The sequence below is a fragment of the Chelon labrosus genome (assembly GCF_963514085.1).
Source record: "Chelon labrosus genome assembly, chromosome: 19".
Lineage (NCBI taxonomy): Eukaryota > Metazoa > Chordata > Actinopteri > Mugiliformes > Mugilidae > Chelon > Chelon labrosus.
Window position 1 is genome coordinate 9,612,052 of NC_140352.1, and position 10,656 is coordinate 9,622,707.

Consider the following 10,656-nt stretch of genomic DNA (forward strand, 5'->3'; position numbering starts at 1 on the left):
TGACAAGGTGTGTTTATAAATGGCACAGCCACCCTACTCGCTGTACCTTGCACATGTTTAAAATAAAAACACGATTACAAGGTATGTTTATGGGCTCTCAGCCCATTAAAACACAGTCTATACAATATATAACAGGGGGTCCCTGATTGGGGGTCCTTGGCTTGAAAAACATTGAAGACCCCTGTTTTATGTAATTTTCACACTTTGCAAATTCATCCTGGCCGACTGGACCTTTCTGTGTGGAGTTTGCATGTTCTCCCTGTGTCTGCGTGGGTTCTCTCCGGGTACTCTGGCTTCCTCCCACTGTCCAAAGACATGTTCATTAGGTTAATTGGTGATTCTAAATTGGTCGTAGGTGTGCATGTGAGTGTGAATGGTTGTCCCACACAGGCACAGAGAGAACATTCAAATGCACAGAAAGGTTGAAATCTTTTAGAAACGTGTGTCCCGGTGGGCTACAGCTTTTAATGTATGATGGGAGAACTACAAGGTCACTATGATTTTTTTTCAGGATTAGTTTAAAGTTTGTGGAGTTTTTTTTTTCCGTTTAAATCCAATGAGAAACACATAAAATACAGTCCACTCTATGCCCAAACACACTTCTTATTTACTGTCAATAATTCAGAACTAGGTCACGACAAAATGTGAAAGACTACAGCAGCTTGCCTCTTGGAAATGATTAACGACTGATAATGTTGTATTATAGATAAAGTTCATTAATAACATTAGTCGCTGGTGTACTATCAAGAGTACAAGACCATCCAACAACAGAGAGACACTCTCTGGATTCTGTGGTGGATGATAAACATTCATGTTGGTGCCATATCATAAGTTATAGTCCCAACATTGTCCCCAACACCCCCAACTATCCCCAACATCAAATAGCTCGACACAACACAACACAACAATAGAAGAGCACCAGACCATCCAACAATAGACAGACATGCTCCAGACTCTGCTGGAGATGAAATGGACTTAGTAGATGAACAGATAGAGGCAGCTCTAGTAGGTTTAGGGCCCTGGGTAAATATGTGTATAATGTATATATCTTCTAAGTTGGCTTAATGAAGTCAGGACCTCATCAACAGCATGAAATACGTTCATGTTGGTGTCATATCATAAGTTAAATAATTCATAAATGTTGTGTTCAAACTGCTTTGAACAAGGGGTTACTATCGTATGAATTACCTTAGAGCCACATGTTAAATTCTTTTCTGTCCCTGATTCAGATTTCTGATATAGCTTAAGTATTTTCCTGTTGTGAAGCTTTTTCCACAAATTCTTCTCCATAGCGTAATCATGGTTGCCGTAGAAAATGACCTTGGTTCTAATATACTTCTCATACTTCTCTTCCGTCATGAAGCCGTATGCATTCACCTGAGGACGAGAGAGAGAAAGAAAACATGGAGGACAGGTGAAGGTTTAGAGTTCTTTTGGTCATAATAATGAGCAGGTGATTTTTCCTTGTAAAATATGGATTAAACCAATTAAACCAATGAAAATCCTTGACATGTGGATTTGCTCCAATTTACTTTGAATAGGATTTCCGATGTTGGGACTAACAGAACAAGATATCGCAGTTATGACCGAAATCTGGGTGTGAAACAGAGTGGAACTCCCTAAATGGACGCTTGGTGCTGCTTCAAAAAAAAAAAAAAAAAAATGCACTCATACCAAAAGCTGTTTTGGTCTTTATCAGTATCTATGTTTACTACATTAACTTACTGTGTCGCAGGTATGCAGAGCCAGGAAGAGAGTGAAAGCCCCATTAGTTGGTCTGACTATCGACCAGAATGAAGCATTCAGATTAGGTGACAATAGGAACCTGTCGGGTAATGAAAACACATAGATTAGACTTAGATGTCTGTGAAGGTTCTCGGTCATCTGGGTCATGGTATATCCAAAAGCGTTTAAAAAAGGCAACTGGACTTGTAGAGATATTTTTTTTTTATTATTTTTTTTTGAGAAGACGTCTTGTTACTCGGTAAAACGTCTTCTCAAAAAAAATAAAAAAAAACTCTACAAGTCCAGTTTCCTTTTTTAAACGCTTTTTGCACATTGGAGTAACTATACATCTTTTATATATCTACAACTCCTTGAACAATTTCCTGGAGCCACGCGGAGCTGCGATATCAATGACCCGCCCACACTTCTGCCAGACTCACTCACATTTTTGTTTAATTAATACTATGCTCTGGTTTCACCTGTCTCTAGTTATACCATCAGCCCTTCTGCTTACATTTGTTCCACACATTTAGGTCCTACTGCTACATAACCGTAACACGCTGAAAAGGTGGAGTAATGAAAAGTTATTATAAGAAAAGTACGTCATACTTTTCATAAAATAGTTTTGCAAAAGAATGACTCGTGCCTCTTTTGTTACCACAACAGATACGTTTATGGAAGCATATGGTTTAAACCACAGAAAGTTTGGATGGGTGTTTGACAGGAGGCTGACCTGTTTTGTACGTATCGGAGGAAGTCTTGGTGCAGAACGTAGAAGCGGCTCTCGTTGTACTGCGCTGAGTAGTACGTCCTTGGCCTGGAGGGTTAAAATACAAAAGCAACAGTTGAAAATGAAAGAACAAGCTGATGAAAGATTGCCATTTATGTTTGTACAACGTTGAGGCAGGACTGGGAACACGTCCCAGGTTACATATCGTTCTTCAGTTGATTTACTGTCAAGATTGTTGGCAGTTGTTAGCTGTTGACATATGGGCGCATGCCTGCCGTATCAGAGCACAAGGACAAAGAGTTTGAACTGAAAATCGATTGAATGGCACCATTGAGTCTGGTGCACGTCACAGTAACAATGACCAACATAATGGCTTGGAGAACAAAAGTGTGTTTTTAAACTCTACATTTGCTTAGTCATTCTTCAGTTTTGTAAATCTGTTTTGAAATTCAGTGATACAATATACTTTCAATGTCAATTAAAGATTTTTTCCTTTTTAAATTAACAACGCGTACAATAAGTTATCTTTGTGGAAAAATAAATGTACAAATGTCATGATAGTTTTCTCAATTTATTTCAAGCCAGAACCATAAAAACTACTATTATTGCCAAGTCACATACAAGACTTCATATAGCATAAGAGGAAACACTGAGGAACTGTAAAGTTATGTTATTCTAGCACAGATGATGAAGATTGTGTAGGAAACTATTAAAAATTATATTTTAGGAAATAGCATTGTTAATAGTGTTTAAGTAAAAAAATAATAATATATATATATATATATATATATATATATATATATATATATATACATACTCCAGATCAAAATTTTAAGACCAGTTGAAAAATTGCAAGAATTTACATTTTGCACTGTTGGATCTTAAGAAGGTTCTAAGTAGTGCTTCAAAATGCAAAAAGAAGAAATGGGAGTGAAACAAGAAATAAATTTGAGAAAGCAATTTATTGCAAACAACCATTAAACTGAAATAGGCTGTTCATCAGCTGATCAAAAGTTTAAGACCACAGCCTTTAAAAGCCCAAATCTTCGCAAAAATGTGGATTCAGTGTCATTTTCTGTCAGGTACCCACACTGTCATGTGGTAGACCCGAAAAAATTTCACCGGCCCTGAGCCGGAGGATCCAATTGGCTGTCCGTCAAGACACGGGACGATCCTCGGCCCAAATTAAGCTTGTCACTGGTGCCAACTGCAGTCCCATAACCATTAGACGGCATCTGTGAGAGAAGGATTTTAAGAACAAAAAACGTCTTCAAAGACCTCGTCTCCTTCAACGGCACAAAATTGCCCGTTTGGAGTTTGCACGAGAGCACCAAACATGGGACATTGAAAGGTGGAAGAAAGTTTTATTCTCTGATGAGAAAAATTTTAACCTTGACGGTCCTGATGGCTTCCAACGTTACTGGCATGACAAGGGGGCGCCATCATGATCTGGGGGGCTTTTTCCTTCAGTGGAACAATGGAGCTTCAGGTTGTGCAGAGGCGTCAAACAGCAGCTGGCTATGTGGAGATGTTGCAAGGGGCATCCCTCATGACTGAAGGCCATCGTCTGTGTGGTAATGACTGGGTTTTTCAACAGGACAACGCTGCAGTTCACAATGCCCGCCTGACAAGGGACTTCTTCCAGAGAAATAACATTACTCTTTTGAACCATCCTGCATGTTCCCCTGATCTAAATCCAATTGAGAACATTTGGGGTTGGATGGCAAGGGAAGTTTACAAAAATGGACACCAGTTCCAGACAGTGGATACCCTCCGTGAAGCCATCTTCACCATTTGGAGCAACATTCCCACTAGCCTCCTGGAAACACTAGCATCAAGCATGCCGAAACGAATTTTTGAGGTGATTAACACGAATGGTGCAGCTATTCATTACTGAGTCCTTTTTTGAAAATTTTATTTCTATTTTAGGGGTTTTTTGTTTTTTTTTGAGATGTGGTCTTAAACGTTTGATCAACTGATGAACAGCCTATTTCAGTTTCATGGTTGTTTGCAATAAATTGCTTACTCAAATTTTTTTCTTGTCTCACTCCCATTTCTTCTTTTTGCATTCTGAAGCACTACTTAGAACCTTCTTAAGATCCAACAGTGCAAAATGTAAATTCTTGCAATTTTTCAACTGGTCTTAAAATTTTGATCTGGAGTGTATATATATAAAAAAACGTCCCTCTCACCCTCTTGGGGTGGTATCTGTGTCATCTTCAAGCTCCTGTACCAGAGGCCTGGGAGTTTGAGGGTTCTGCGCAGTATCTTAGCTGTTCCTAGGACTACTCTCTTCTGGACTGAGGCTTCTGATGTTGTTCCTGGGATCTGTTGGAGACACTCCCCCAGTTTGGGGGTCACCGCCCCGAGTGCTCCTACTACCACAGGGACCATGCTCGCCTTGACCTTCTACATCTGCTCCAGCTGTTCTTTCAACCCATGGTACTTTTCAACCTTTTCATGTTTCTTCCTTCTGATGTTGGCGTCTGCTGGTATCGCCACATCTATCACCACCGCCTTCTTCTGCTCTTTGTCTACCACCACTATGTCCAGTTGGTTAGCCAGGACCTGTTTGTCTGTCTGGAAGCTGAAGTTCCACAGAAGCTTGGCCCTTTTGTTCTCAGCCACCTTCTGTGGTGTGGCCCATTGGGATTTGGGTACTTCTATTCCATATTGGGAACAGATGTTCCTGTTGTCACAAAAGGGGTAGCGGGGAATGGAGTGCGGACCCAGATGCAGGACTCCAGGAGGCAGGAGTAGGCGAAAAATATTTAATTAACAAAAAAAAGAAACAAACTTACAAAAACCAAGGTCGCTGCTGACATGGCAGGAAATCCAAAGAAAAAGCAAAACTCAAAAACACGAACAAAACTATGACTTGGCATAGAACACTTGACATGGAACATGAACAAACTTTGACATGAAACGTGGCTAACAAGTAGTATGATGCGACAGGGACAAAGGGGAAGGCAGGGCTATATATATATATATATATATATATATATATATACACACACACACACACACACACACACACACACACAAGGAGCAGGGGTGACAAGACACAGGTGAAGCAAATCAAGAATTAACACCAGGTGAAAGCAATGATCTAATCAAAAGAAAACATGGAATAAGAAAACAGGAAATTCAAAACTTAACAAAATAAAACAGGAAACAGAAAACCTAAACCCTAAACCATGACTTGACAAAATACAACAGAAAATCCAAGAAACTAAACCCGTGACTGAGAAATGACATGATGGAAAGACAAGACTGAAAACTAAACCATGACGGGACAACATGACATGGGACAACATGGAAAACCAGAACTTAACAAAATACAATAAACAGAAACACAGGAAACTAAACCATGACGAAAAACTAAACCATGACGGAAGACCAAGAACAGAGGACATGACAAAAACCAGGAACGGAGGACGTAACAGAAACTAAGACATGACAAAAGACGTGACAGAACCCCCTCCTTAAGGGACGGATCCCAGACGTCCCTAACAAAACAAAAACTTAAACAAAAGTCAGTACTGGACAGGGTGGGTGGAGGGGGCATGGCAGGAGGGATCCAGGGCAACCAAGAGGTTGAGCAGACAGGACCGAAAGTTCTGGGGGTTGGCCGGGAGGCCGAGCGGACGTGGCAGAGAGTTCTGGGGGCCGACCGGGAGGCCGGGCAGACGTGGCCGAGAGTTCAGGGGGCCGACCGGGAGGCCGGGCAGACGTGGCCGAGAGTTCAGGGGGCCGACTGGGAGGCCGGGCAGACAGGGCAGAGAGTTCAGGGGGCTGACCGGGTGGCCGGGCAGACGTGGCAGAGAGTTCAGGTGGGCAGCCGGGTGGCCGGTCAGACTGGACAAACCACTCAGGAGCAGAAGCGGGGACAGGAGCAGAGGCCAGACCCACCTCGAGGACAGGGGCAGAAGCAGGAGCCACCTCAGGAACAGGGGCAGGAGCAGAAGCTGGGGTCTGAGCCACTGCGGGAACAGGGGCAGAAGCCGGGGTCCGAGCCACCTCGGGAACAGGGGCAGAAGCAGAAGCCGGGGTCCGAACCACCTCAGGAACAGGAGCGGGAGCCGGGGTCCGAGCCACCTCGAGAACAGGAGCGGGAGCCGGGGTCCGAGCCACCTCGAGAACCAGAGAAGAGGCGACCCTCGGAGCCGGAGCGGGAACCAGGGAAGAGGCGACCCTCGGAGCCGGAGCGGGAACCAGGGAAGAGGCGACCCTCGGAGCCGGAGCAGGAACCAGGGCAGAGTCGACCCTCGGAGCCAGAACGGGAACCAGAGCAGAGGCGACCCTCGGAGCCAGAAGCGAGTGGATCCTCGGAGCTGGAACAGGGACAGGTAGCAGCGCTGGAGCAGGACATGAGCGGGTCCTCGGAGCCGGTACAGGGACAGGAAGCAGCGCTGGAGCAGGACGTGAGCCGACCCTCGGGGCCGGTACAGGGACAGGAAGCAGCGCTGGAGCAGGACGTGAGCCGACCCTCGGGGCCGGTACAGGGACAGGAAGCAGCGCTGGAGCAGGACGTGAGCCGACCCTCGGAGCCGGTACAGGGACAGGAAGCAGCGCTGGAGCAGGACGTGAGCGGATCCTCGGGGCCGGTACAGGGACGGGAAGCAGCGCTGGAGCAGGACGTGAGCCGACCCTCGGGGCCGGTACAGGGACGGGAAGCAGCGCTGGAGCAGGACGTGAGCCGACCCTCGGGGCCGGAACAGGGACAGGAAGCAGCGCTGGAGCAGGACGTGAGCCGACCCTCGGAGCCGGAACAGGGACAGGAAGCAGCGCTGGAGCAGGACATGAGCGGATCCTCGGAGCCGGTACAGGGACAGGGAGCAGCGCTGGAGCAGGACATGAGCGGATCCTCGGAGCCGGTACAGGGACAGGGAGCAGCGCTGGAGCAGGACATGAGCCGACCCTTGGAGCCGGGAGAGGAGCCAGAGAAGAGGCCGATCTGGGAGCCGGAACAGGAGCTGGACGTGAGCAGATCCCTGGAGCCGGTACGGGAGCAGGAGAGGGGCATGAGCCGACCCTCGGGGCCGGTACGGGAGCAGGAGAGGGGCATGAGCCGACCCTCGGGGCCGGTACGGGAGCAGGAGAGGGGCATGAGCCGACCCTCGAGGCCGGTACAGGTACAGGAGCAGGGCATGGGCCAACCCTCAAGGCCGGTATGGGAGCTGGAGCAGGAACGGAGGCAGGAGCGGCTCGCTGGGAGCTAGCTGGCCGGTGGCCAGCAGGCTGGGGAGCAACCACCATGTGGTCGACAGGACGGGATTCCAGAGGCTGCCGGCCAGCAGACCTCCCTCCATGGCGTCCACGCGGACCATGTTTCCTTTTCAGGGCCCCCATGGCCAAATGAGTGTCCACATATGGAAACAAAAACTTTGGCATGAGCCATGGCTTACTTTCCAGCATTTGGTCCTGATAATAGGCAATAACTCGCCTTTTGTCCTCCTCCTCATCAAAAATAAAGTCTGCTGGGTCCTTTGCTGGTCGCGTCATTCTGTCACAAAAGGGGTAGCGGGGAATGGAGTGCGGACCCAGATGCAGGACTCCAGGAGGCAGGAGTAGGCGAAAAATATTTAATTAACAAAAAAAAGAAACAAACTTACAAAAACCAAGGTCGCTGCTGACATGGCAGGAAATCCAAAGAAAAAGCAAAACTCAAAAACACGAACAAAACTATGACTTGGCATAGAACACTTGACATGGAACATGAACAAACTTTGACATGAAACGTGGCTAACAAGTAGTATGACGCGACAGGGACCATGCCTAATGCAGGTTTGCTTACCTGTTATCTCTCATGATCAGGCCCTTTGACATCCATGGATGCCACTGGTAGGGCACACGTAATATTTCTGCTTATATGGAAAACCACTGGAATCCTAGTTGTCATGGATTTGTCCCAGCCTCACAATAACAATAACATATCTATGATACAACCTCATGATTGAAGCCTTACAGCTGCTATTACAGCTAGCAAATGTGTGATGCATTCGACTTTAGTATTCTCTGATGTCCCTTTGCAGCAATTACAGTTTAGGTGGAGTAAAACAGCACTGCGGCCTCAACGTACTGGCCCAACTCTTCCATCTTTGAGGCTCTTCTGTTGGTCTTGCAAAGTTTTCTACCACACCTTCAGCGGGCTGCTACCGCCTTCTTCGCATTCCCACCTCATTAATTATCATAACCCGAGGTAGTAACTGCTAAGCAGCACAAAACCCTACATGTAACTCTGAAGGAGCCAGATTGCATCAAATCCTGCACATAAACGTCCACATGAACAAAGTTCACAACAGACAGGACGGCATTTGGCAAATCATGGCAAAACTATCATAAAGTGCTTGAGGTAAGTATTATAATAATACATGATTAATCCATGTAAACCTGTAAAAACATAGTTTCAGTCTTGCAGAACTTGTTTGGACTGAATCTATATGAAGCTAAGTGGAGCGGATATTTAAATTTCTCGAAGGGCTCTTGAAATGGGGTTATATAGTGGGGAGACGCAAGTTTCTTGTCATGGTGGATATTTACGTGCCTTTGATGCTTCTTAATATTTTTGTATGAATTTCATTTTATTAGCTGTAGTAGCTGTACATGAAAGAGCACAGCAATGGATGCTGGCAACCAGAGAGGGATTAGCATAGATGGTGATGATTTTGTGGGGGAGGTTGTTGTTGTTAAATTATTACTGTTGAAATAATGAAAATAAAAAATGTTAATCACAAAAAACAATGCGTTGGACAGTTCTTAACCCAGTTTTTATTAGTTTCTACAATCTCCTTAGATGTTTTCTCTGCTTGATGCATGCCAATGATTTGACCCTTCTCACACAGACTAACATCTTTTCCACGACCACAGGATGTCTTTAGACATGGTTGTTTAAGAAATGAGAAGCTACTCATTGCATCAGTTGGGGTTCAATAAATTGTTGCCAGTTGAAAGAGAGTGAATAGAGAGTGAGCAATACTTTTGCTTGTTTCCAATAAATGATGAGTCAGAGGATAAGACAAAAAACAAAACGACAGCACAACTTCGGTTGGGAAGGTTTCACATTCTTAAATAGAGTTAAATATCCCCCAAAAAGATTAAAATAAAATTTTAAAAAAAGATTTAATAATTATATATTTTCTAGAGGGAAATTATATATATATATATATATATAAAAAAAATCTATTACTATTACTGAGTACAGAGAGTGACACTACACCACGGGAATGCTTGACTTGGCTTGGTTTCAAAGTATGTGCTTATACTCTTTGGAAAGGTTTGCGTATGTTTGGTGAAGATCGGAACTGGAAAACCTGTATCGTGTGAGGATTATAGCAGACCCTGTTTCCAGTGAAGACATGTTGAGAACAATGTTGTCGGAGCTGTGTTGTTAGTTTCAATATCGTTCATCTCATCTCAGAATTTAATTACGTTGAGCTTTAACTGTGTGGGAGGGAATGCACTGAAATGCTGTATATATACACGGATACAACACAGTTTCATTTAATTACTATCTTTGTAATTTTTTACAAGCCGAGTCGGGAATGCTCGACTCGGCTTGGTTTCAAAGTACGTGCTAATCAGTGGTGGACAGTAAAGAAGTAAATTTACTTGAGTACTGTACTTAAGTACAGTTTTTGAGTATCTGTGCTTTACTTGAGTATTATTTTTGGGGGATACTTTTACTTTCGCTCCACTACATTTGAAGGACAAATATTGTACTTTTTACTCCACTACATTTCTGTTGATGCTCTCGTTACTCGCTACTTTTGATCTTACGTCAGCTGATTATTATTTTTTTTATTATTAGTATTATTTTTTTTCAAAATTCTGAGAAAATAAACTGTTTCTGCTGATTCGCTGATTCGCTACGTCATGCCATACAATCCATACAATGCAGGAAGAAACTGGAGAAACACCTGGAGAAACTCCCGTGGCCTTATCTCAAACCCATGTTTGAGATTTTTGCCACAAAAAGTGATTCGTTTCAGTTTAAATGTTTGCTGTGCTTACCGCGAACAAATTATATCACGGCCTACAAGAACTCGTCTTCCAACATGAAAAAGCAAGTCGCGGTATGTAAAGTAGCTACTGACGTTAGCTAGCTTAATGTTTGTTAAATTGCTGATGAACATTTTAAACGGAATTGTATGAGCTTGTAGTGAGAGAGAGAGAGAGGCTGTCTGCAAGAGAAAGAGTGA